Here is an 11,535-nt window from a genome sequence, read left to right as displayed (position 1 = left end):
ATCCTCTCCTCTCTGATCTCATCTCCCTCTATCCTCTCCCTCTTTCATCTCCTGTCACTCTATCCTCTCCTATCCCATCCCTCTACTTCTCCCTAATTCTCTCTCTTCTCTATGGTATTTTCTCTCCCTCTCCCCTCCTCTCTTTTCTTCTTCCCCTAATGGTGTTGTCTGTCCTTACCCCCCTGTGCGGCCCCATCCCCTGCCTTGCCCCCCCTGTGTGTGACAGGTGAGATGTCTGGGGACAGAGTGACACATGGTGACTTGAAGCAGCGTGTGAACAAACACACTGGTTCCGTCAACACACACACTCCACGTGTGAACACACACACCCGTAGTGATGACAAGGGTGTGTGTGTTCACGAGCTGCCCCTAGTCTCCAGCTGGGTTTCCCACACCGACGGGGCCATAAAGCCAGCTCCTGACCGCTAGGTAAATAAACAGTCAGAGCCCTGAGAAAACACTCACAAACAACAACAAACAACAGTAACTATACCCTACTGCAGCCAGTCAGCTATCTCAAGACAACACACACACACACACACACCAACCAACACACACACACACACACACACACACACACACACACACCACACACACACAACACACACACACACCACACACACACACACACACACACACACACCACACACACACACACACACACGCACACACACGCACACACACACAAAGGGTAGCAAGAAAACTACCTCAGACAGGCATACACATGGACGACCCCGCTCCCAAAAACAATTAAACCATCATGAAAGATGGACGCTACCTGTTTCTGTCATTTACATACTTCTGTCGGACCCAGACACATTCACAGACGTCTGTAGACACATCTAAAGAATGCCAGTTCACACATTAAAACCTTCAACACAGCAGACGCCTAAAGACGAGAGTAATTCTTACTGCCAAATATTACTAACGTCTTTACTATCTAGGATCCTGACTGGCTGTAACGTCTTTAATATCTAGGATCCTGACTGGCTGTAACGTCTTTTAAATATCTAGGATCCTGACTGGCTGTAACGTACTGACTGGCTTGTAACATCTTTTACTACAGGATCCTGACTGCTGTACGTCTTTAAATATCTAGGATCCTGACTGGCTGTATACGTCTTCAATATGCTAGGATCCTGAGGGCTTTAATATCTAGGATCCTGACTGGCACTTGGAACGTCTTTTAACTATCTAGGATCCTGACTGGCTGTAACGTCCTTTATCTATCTAGGATCTCTGACTGGGCTGTAACGTCTTTTAAATATCTAGGATCCTGACTGGCTGTAACGTCTTTTAATATCTAGGATCCTGACTGGCTGTAACGTCTTTTAATATCTAGGATCCTGACTGGCTGTAACGTCTTTTACTATCTAGGATCCTGACTGGCTTTAATATCTAGGATCCTGACTGGCTGTAACATCTTTAATATCTAGGATCCTGACTGGCTGTAACGTCTTTTAATATCTAGGATCCTGACTGGCTGTAACGTCTTTAATATCTAGGATCCTGACTGGCTTTAATATCTAGGATCCTGACTGGCTGTAACGTCTTTTAATATCTAGGATCCTGACTGGCTGTAACGTCTTTTAATATCTAGGATCCTGACTGGCTGTAACGTCTTTACTATCTAGGATCCTGACTGGCTGTAACGTCTTTAATATCTAGGATCCTGACTGGCTGTAACATCTTTAATATCTAGGATCCTGACTGGCTGTAACGTCTTTTAATATCTAGGATCCTGACTGGCTGTAACGTCTTTAATATCTAGGATCCTGACTGGCTTTAATATCTAGGATCCTGACTGGCTGTAACGTCTTTTAATATCTAGGATCCTGACTGGCTGTAACGTCTTTTAATATCTAGGATCCTGACTGGCTGTAACGTCTTTAATATCTAGGATCCTGACTGGCTTTAATATCTAGGATCCTGACTGGCTGTAACGTCTTTAATATCTAGGATCCTGACTGGCTTTAATATCTAGGATCCTGACTGGCTGTAACGTCTTTTAATATCTAGGATCCTGACTGGCTGTAACGTCTTTTAATATCTAGGATCCTGACTGGCTGTAACGTCTTTACTATCTAGGATCCTGACTGGCTGTAACGTCTTTTAATATCTAGGATCCTGACTGGCTGTAACGTCTTTTAATATCTAGGATCCTGACTGGCTGTAACGTCTTTTAATATCTAGGATCCTGACTGGCTGTAACGTCTTTTAATATCTAGGATCCTGACTGGCTGTAACGTCTTTAATATCTAGGATCCTGACTGGCTGTAACGTCTTTTAATATCTAGGATCCTGACTGGCTGTAACGTCTTTTAATATCTAGGATCCTGACTGGCTGTAACGTCTTTTAATATCTAGGATCCTGACTGGCTGTAACGTCTTTACTATCTAGGATCCTGACTGGCTGTAACGTCTTTAATATCTAGGATCCTGACTGGCTGTAACGTCTTTTAATATCTAGGATCCTGACTGGCTGTAACGTCTTTACTATCTAGGATCCTGACTGGCTGTAACGTCTTTTAATATCTAGGATCCTGACTGGCTGTAACGTCTTTAATATCTAGGATCCTGACTGGCTGTAACGTCTTTTAATATCTAGGATCCTGACTGGCTGTAACGTCTTTTAATATCTAGGATCCTGACTGGCTGTAACGTCTTTACTATCTAGGATCCTGACTGGCTGTAACGTCTTTACTATCTAGGATCCTGACTGGCTGTAACGTCTTTTAATATCTAGGATCCTGACTGGCTGTAACGTCTTTACTATCTAGGATCCTGACTGGCTGTAACATCTTTAATATCTAGGATCCTGACTGGCTGTAACGTCTTTTAATATCTAGGATCCTGACTGGCTGTAACATCTTTAATATCTAGGATCCTGACTGGCTGTAACATCTTTAATATCTAGGATCCTGACTGGCTTAATAGGATCCTGGCTTAACGTCTTTTAATATCTAGGATCCTGACTGGCTGTAACGTCTTTTAATATCTAGGATCCTGACTGGCTGTAACGTCTTTTAATATCTAGGATCCTGACTGGCTGTAACGTCTTTTAATATCTAGGATCCTGACTGGCTGTAACGTCTTTTAATATCTAGGATCCTGACTGGCTGTAACGTCTTTTAATATCTAGGATCCTGACTGGCTGTAACATCTTTAATATCTAGGATCCTGACTGGCTGAAACGTCTTTAATATCTAGGATCCTGACTGGCTGTAACGTCTTTAATATCTAGGATCCTGACTGGCTGTAACGTCTTTAATATCTAGGATCCTGACTGGCTGTAACGTCTTTTAATATCTAGGATCCTGACTGGCTGTAACGTCTTTAATATCTAGGATCCTGACTGGCTGTAACGTCTTTAATATCTAGGATCCTGACTGGCTGTAACATCTTTAATATCTAGGATCCTGACTGGCTGTAACGTCTTTAATATCTAGGATCCTGACTGGCTGTAACGTCTTTAATATCTAGGATCCTGACTGGCTGTAACGTCTTTACTATCTAGGATCCTGACTGGCTGTAACGTCTTTTAATATCTAGGATCCTGACTGGCTGTAACGTCTTTAATATCTAGGATCCTGACTGGCTGTAACGTCTTTACTATGTAGTCAGTATCTGAGTCCCAAATGACTCCCTCCCTAGGAGATAGGGAGAAGTGAAGTCAGCCTCGCAGCCTCACACACAAAAGCCACTGGTCCTTGGAGCTTATTTAGACCCAGTCAACACTGAATGAAACACCAATTAGATTAAGATTTTATGAATGGCTGGTAGTGTCTTTTTTATTTGTGTTTTTTTAATTTCACCTTTATTTAACCAGGTCGGCCAGTTGAGAACAAGTTCTCATTTACAACTGATAAAGCAAAGCAGTGCCACACAAACAACAGAGTAACACATGGGATAAACAAACTTACAGTCAATAACACAATAGAAAAAGTATATATACAGTGTGTGCAAATGGAGTAAGGAGGAAAGGCAATAAATAGACCATATTAGCGAAGTAATTACAAATTATCAAATTAACACTGGAGTGATAGGTGTGCAGATGATGATGTGCAAGTAGAAATACTGGTGTGCAAAAGAGCAAAAATAAATAAATAAAAACACGATGAGGTAGGTAGTTGGATGGGCTATTTCAAATCAAATGTATTTATATAGCCCTTCTTACATCAGCTGATATCTCAAAGTGCTGTACAGAAACCCAGCCTAAAACCCCAAACAGCAAGCAATGCAGGTGTAGAAGCACGGTGGCTAGGAAAAACTCCCTAGAAAGGCCAGAACCTAGGAAAAAACCTAGAGGAACCAGGCTATGAGGGGTGTCCTCTTCTGGCTGTGCCGGGTGGAGATTATAACAGAACATGGCCAAAATGTTCATAAATGACCAGCATGGTCAAATAATAATAATCACAGTAGTTGTCGAGGGTGCAGCAAGTCAGCACCTCAGGAGTAAATGTCAGTTGGCTTTTCATAGCCGATCATTAAGAGTATCTCTACCGCTCCTGCGGTCTCTAGAGAGTTGAAAACAGCAGGTCTGGGACAGGTAGCACGTCCGGTGGACAGGTCAGGGTTCCATAGCCGCAGGCAGAACAGTTGAAACTGGAGCAGCAGCACGGCCAGGTGGACTGGGGACAGCAAGGAGTCATCATGCCAGGTAGTCCTGAGGCATGGTCCTAGGGCTCAGGTCCTCCGAGAGAAAGAAAGAAAGAAAGAGAGAAGGAGAGAATTAGAGAGAGCATACTTAAATTCACACAGGACACCGGATAAGACAGGAGAAGTACTCCAGATATAACAAACTGACCCTAGCCCCCTGACACATAAACTACTGCAGCATAAATACTGGAGGCTGAGACAGGAGGGGTCAGGAGACACTGTGGCCCCATCCGATGATACCCCCGGACAGGGCCAAACAGGAAGGATATAACCCCACCCACTTTGCCAAAGCACAGCCCCCACACCACTAGAGGGATATCTTCAACCACCAACTTACCATCCTGAGACAAGGCCGAGTATAGCCCACAAAGATCTCCACCACAGCACAAACCAAGGGGGGGCGGCAACCCAGACAGGAAGATCACGTCAGTAACTCAACCCACTCAAGTGACGCACCCCTCCTAGGGACGGCATGAAAGAGCACCAGTAAGCCAGTGACTCAGCCCCTGTAATAGGGTTAGATGCAGAGAATCCCAGTGGAGAGAGGGGAACCGGCCAGGCAGAGACAGCAAGGGCGGTTCGTTGCTCCAGAGCCTTTCCGTTCACCTTCACACTCCTGGGCCAGACTACACTCCATCATAGGACCTACTGAAGAGATGAGTCTTCAGTAAAGACTTAAAGGTCGAGACCGAGTCTGCGTCTCTCACATGGGTAGGCAGACTATTCCATAAAAATGGAGATCTATAGGAGAAAGCCCTGCCTCCATCTGTTTGCTTAGAAATTCTAGGGACAATTAGGAGGCCTGCGTCTTGTGACCGTAGCGTACGTGTAGGTATGTACGGCAGGACCAAATCGGAAAGATAGGTAGGAGCAAGCCCATGTAACGCTTTATAGGTTAGCAGTAAAACCTTGAAATCAGCCCTTGCCTTAACAGGAAGCCAGTGTAGAGAGGCTAGCACTGGAGTAATATGATAATTTTTTTGGGTTCTAGTCAGGATTCTAGCAGCTGTATTTAGCACTAACTGAAGTTTATTTAGTGCTTTATCCGGGTAGCCGGAAAGTAGAGCATTGCCGTAGTCTAACCTAGAAGTGACAAAAGCATGGAATAATTTTTCTGCATCATTTTTGGACAGAAAGTTTCAGGTTTTCCAATTTGGCATTTACAGATGGGCTATGTACAGGTGCAGTAATCTGTGAGCTGCTCTGGAAGCTGGTGCTTAAAGTTAGTGAGGGAGATATGAGTCTTCAGTTTCAGTGATTTTTGCAGCTCGTTCCAGTCATTGGCAGCAGAGAACTGGAAGGAAAGGCGGCCAAAGTAGGAATTGGCTTTGGGGATGACCAGTGAGATATACCTGCCGGAGCGTGTGCTACGGGTGGGTGTTGCTATGGGGACCAGTGAGCTGAGATAAGGCAGAGTTTTACCAAGCAAAGACTTATAGATGACCTGGAGCCAGTGGGTCTGGCGACGAGTATGAAGCGAGGGCCAGCCGACGAGAGCATACAGGTCGCATTGGTGGGTAGTATATGGGGCTTTGGTGACAAAACGGATGGCGCTGTGATGGACTACATTCAGTTTGCTGAGTAAAGTGTTTGTTGTGAAATAGGAAGCCGATTCTAGATATGATTTTGGATTGGAGATGCTTAATATGAGTCTGGAAGGAGAGTTTACAGTCTAACCAGACACCTAGGTATTTGTAGTTGTCCACATATTCTAAGTCAGAACCGTCCAGAGTAGTGATGCTAGTCGGGCGGGCGGGTGCGGGCAGCGAACGGTTGAAGAGCATGCATTTGGTTTCGAAAGAGAGGTTGAACAGACTAGTAATAGGAGTTGCAACAATGGCAGCGGATAATTTTCTAGAGAGAGGGTCCAGACTGTCTAGCCCAGCTGATTTGTAGGGGTCCAGGTTTTGCAGCTCTTTCAGAACATCTGGATTTGGGTGAAGGAGAAGCTGGGGAGGCTTGGGCAAGTAGCTGCGGGAGGTTCTGGCTCAGCCAGAAGAGGACTGGCCATCCCTTATAGCCTGGTTCCTCTCTAGGTTTCTTCCTAGGTTTTGGCCTTTCTAGGGAGTTTTTCCTAGCCACCGTGCTTCTACACCTGCATTGCTTGCTGTTTGGGGTTTTAGGCTGGGTTTCTGTACAGCACTTTGAGATATCAGCTGATGTAAGAAGGGCTATATAAATACATTTGTTTTGGTGCGGAGTTGGGGTAGCCAGGAGGATAACATGGCCAGCTGTAGAGAAATGCTTTTTGATATTCTCGATTATCGTAAATTTATCGGTGGTGACAGTGTTTCCTAGCCTCAGTGCAGTGGGCAGCTGGGAGGAGGTGCTCTTATTCTCCATGGACTTTACAGTGTCCCAGAACTTTTGCAGTTAGAAAAAGCTAGCCTTTGCTTTCCTAACTGACTGTGTGTGTTGGTTCCTTACTTCCCCGAAAAGTTGCATATCGCGGGGACTATTCGATGCTAATGCAGTACTGGGGATCAGGCATGGCTGGGTGTGTCTTGGGACTCAGGCATGGCTGGGTGTGTCTTGGGACTCAGGCATGGCTGGGTGTGTCTTGGGACTCGGGCATGGCAGGGTGTGTCTTGGGACTCAGGCATGGCTGGGTGTGTTTTGGGACTCAGGCATGGCTGGGTGTGTCTTGGGACTCAGGCATGGCTGGGTGTGTCTTGGGACTCAGGCATGGCTGGGTGTGTCTTGGGACTCAGGCATGGCTGGGTGTGTCTTGGGACTCAGGCATGGCTGGGTGTGTCTTGGGACTCAGGCATGGCAGGGTGTGTCTTGGGACTCAGGCATGGCTGGGTGTGTCTTGGGACTCAGGCATGGCTGGGTGTGTCTTGGGACTCAGGCATGGCTGGGTGTGTCTTGGGACTCAGGCATGGCAGGGTGTGTCTTGGGACTCAGGCATGGCTGGGTGTGTCTTGGGACTCAGGCATGGCTGGGTGTGTCTTGGGACTCAGGCATGGCAGGGTGTGTCTTGGGACTCAGGCATGGCTGGGTGTGTTTTGGGACTCAGGCATGGCTGGGTGTGTTTTGGGACTCAGGCATGGCTGGGTGTGTTTTGGGACTCAGGCATGGCTGGGTGTGTTTTGGGACTCAGGCATGGCTGGGTGTGTCTTGGGACTCAGGCATGGCTGGGTGTGTCTTGGGACTCAGGCATGGCTGGGTGTGTCTTGGGACTCAGGCATGGCTGGGTGTGTCTTGGGACTCAGGCATGGCTGGGTGTGTCTTGGGACTCAGGCATGGCTGGGTGTGTCTTGGGACTCAGGCATGGCTGGGTGTGTCTTGGGACTCAGGCATGGCTGGGTGTGTCTTGGGACTCAGGCATGGCTGGGTGTGTCTTGGGACTCAGGCATGGCTGGGTGTGTCTTGGGACTCAGGCATGGCTGGGTGTGTCTTGGGACTCAGGCATGGCTGGGTGTGTCTTGGGACTCAGGCATGGCTGGGTGTGTCTTGGGACTCAGGCATGGCTGGGTGTGTTTTGGGGATCAGGCTATGGAGGTCCACTTTGTCCAAACACGACAAGGTGGTGTTCTACAGTTTTGTTGTCACACACACGTGTCGTCCATGTTGCAGCTGCTGCAGTGACTATGCTGCACCGCACGATGAACAGTCGTATTACAGACCGGGGGAAAAGTCTGAATTCACTAGAAACCTTATTGTACTTTGAGGCAAATGTCTCAACAGCTCAGCTGAAGTGGATAGAAGCAGACAATTATTTTTAAAGGTTGAAATCTGTTAACAGTAATGTTAGTGGAATGTAGCCCAGTCAGAGTACTGGAGTAGAGTATAACCAGTACCGCTATGGAGTAGAGTATAACCAGTACCGCTATGGAGTAGAGTATAACCAGTACCGCTATGGAGTAGAGTATAACCAGTACCGCTATGGAGTAGAGTATAACCAGTACCGCTATGGAGTAGAGTATAACCACTACCGCTATGGAGTAGAGTATAACCACTACCGCTATGGAGTAGAGTATAACCACTACCGCTATGGAGTAGAGTATAACCACTACCGCTATGGAGTAGAGTATAACCACTACCGCTATGGAGTAGAGTATAACCACTACCGCTATGGAGTAGAGTATAACCAGTACCGCTATGGAGTAGAGTATAACCACTACCGCTATGGAGTAGAGTATAACCACTACCGCTATGGAGTAGAGTATAACCACTACCGCTATGGAGTAGAGTATAACCAGTACCGCTATGGAGTAGAGTATAACCAGTACCGCTATGGAGTAGAGTATAACCAGTACTGCTATGGAGTAGAGTATAACCAGTACCGCTATGGAGTAGAGTATAACCAGTACCGCTATGGAGTAGAGTATAACCACTACCGCTATGGAGTAGAGTATAACCAGTACCGCTATGGAGTAGAGTATAACCAGTACCGCTATGGAGTAGAGTATAACCACTACCGCTATGGAGTAGAGTATAACCAGTACCGCTATGGAGTAGAGTATAACCACTACCGCTATGGAGTAGAGTATAACCAGTACCGCTATGGAGTAGAGTATAACCAGTACCGCTATGGAGTAGAGTATAACCAGTACCGCTATGGAGTAGAGTATAACCAGTACCGCTATGGAGTAGAGTATAACCAGTACCGCTATGGAGTAGAGTATAACCAGTACCGCTATGGAGTAGAGTATAACCACTACCGCTATGGAGTAGAGTATAACCACTACCGCTATGGAGTAGAGTATAACCAGTACCGCTATGGAGTAGAGTATAACCAGTACCGCTATGGAGTAGAGTATAACCACTACCGCTATGGAGTAGAGTATAACCAGTACCGCTATGGAGTAGAGTATAACCAGTACCGCTATGGAGTAGAGTATAACCACTACCGCTATGGAGTAGAGTATAACCAGTACCGCTATGGAGTAGAGTATAACCAGTACCGCTATGGAGTAGAGTATAACCACTACCGCTATGGAGTAGAGTATAACCACTACCGCTATGGAGTAGAGTATAACCACTACCGCTATGGAGTAGAGTATAACCAGTACCGCTATGGAGTAGAGTATAACCAGTACCGCTATGGAGTAGAGTATAACCAGTACCGCTATGGAGTAGAGTATAACCAGTACCGCTATGGAGTAGAGTATAACCAGTACCGCTATGGAGTAGAGTATAACCACTACCGCTATGGAGTAGAGTATAACCAGTACCGCTATGGAGTAGAGTATAACCAGTACCGCTATGGAGTAGAGTATAACCAGTACCGCTATGGAGTAGAGTATAACCACTACCGCTATGGAGTAGAGTATAACCACTACCGCTATGGAGTAGAGTATAACCAGTACCGCTATGGAGTAGAGTATAACCAGTACCGCTATGGAGTAGAGTATAACCAGTACCGCTATGGAGTAGAGTATAACCACTACCGCTATGGAGTAGAGTATAACCACTACCGCTATGGAGTAGAGTATAACCACTACCGCTATGGAGTAGAGTATAACCACTACCGCTATGGAGTAGAGTATAACCACTACCGCTATGGAGTAGAGTATAACCACTACCGCTATGGAGTAGAGTATAACCAGTACCGCTATGGAGTAGAGTATAACCAGTACCGCTATGGAGTAGAGTATAACCAGTACCGCTATGGAGTAGAGTATAACCAGTACCGCTATGGAGTAGAGTATAACCAGTACCGCTATGGAGTAGAGTATAACCAGTACCGCTATGGAGTAGAGTATAACCAGTACCGCTATGGAGTAGAGTATAACCAGTACTGTATAACCAGTGAAACGAGGTATTTGGTGCTACATGGCAGGAGATGTGGTACTACTGTGTAACCAATGAAACGAGGTATTTGATGCCACATGGCAGGAGATGTGGTAGTACTGTATAACCAGTGAAACGAGGTATTTGGTGCTACATGGCAGGAGATGTGGTACTACTGTGTAACCAATGAAACGAGGTATTTGATGCCACATGGCAGGAGATGTGGTAGTACTGTATAACCAGTGAAATGAGGTATTTGATGTTACATGGCAGGAGAGGTGGATTGTGGGCAGTAATCGGTTCATCTCATGAAACAACCCAAATATATGTGATGACAGAAAGGTGTCGACACAACATGGTGCTCCCAGTCAGAGAGGGAAGGTTAATATGAGGAGGTAGAGGGGAGTGTATTGTGAAAGACCGACAGACATGTCAAAACAGGAGCGACCTGAGGTAGGTGTAGTGAAGATAATGACTATCACACCCAACACCGCTGCTGACAGTGCAGACAACACATTAACCATTTAATCTTTAAGGTTACCATGGGGCTAGGAGACTCTCCCTCTCTCTCTGTCACGCCCGCAGGGCAAGATGGAGCCTACGCTCATTTAATCTTTAAGGTTACCATGGGGCTAGGAGACTCTCCCTCTCTCTCACTGTCACGCCCGCAGGGCAAGATGGAGTCTACCCTCAGTGGCGCTTTACATCAATTGAAAGGGCTTTATTGACATGGGAAACATATGTTTACATTGCCAAAGCAAGTGAAATAAACAATAAAAATGAACAGTAAACATTACACTCACAGAAGTTCCAAAAGAATAAAGACATTTCTAATGTCATATTATGTCTATATACAGTGTTGTAACGATGTACAAATAGTTAAAGTACAAAAGGGAAAATAAATAACCATAAATATGGGTTGTATTTACAATGGTGTTTGTTCTTCACTGGTTGCCCTTTTCTTGTGGCAACAGGTCACAAATCTTGCTGCTGTGATGAAACACTGTGGAATTTCACCCAGTAGATATGGGAGTTTATCAAAATCGGGTTTGTTTTCTAATTCTTTGTGTGTCTGTGTAATCTGATGTAAATATGTGTCTCTAATATGGTCATACATTTGGCAGGAGGGTAGGAAGT

This window comes from Salvelinus namaycush, chromosome 13, assembly GCF_016432855.1.
Source record: "Salvelinus namaycush isolate Seneca chromosome 13, SaNama_1.0, whole genome shotgun sequence".
In the NCBI taxonomy this organism is placed as follows: domain Eukaryota; kingdom Metazoa; phylum Chordata; class Actinopteri; order Salmoniformes; family Salmonidae; genus Salvelinus; species Salvelinus namaycush.
This window is presented reverse-complemented; position numbering follows the sequence as displayed.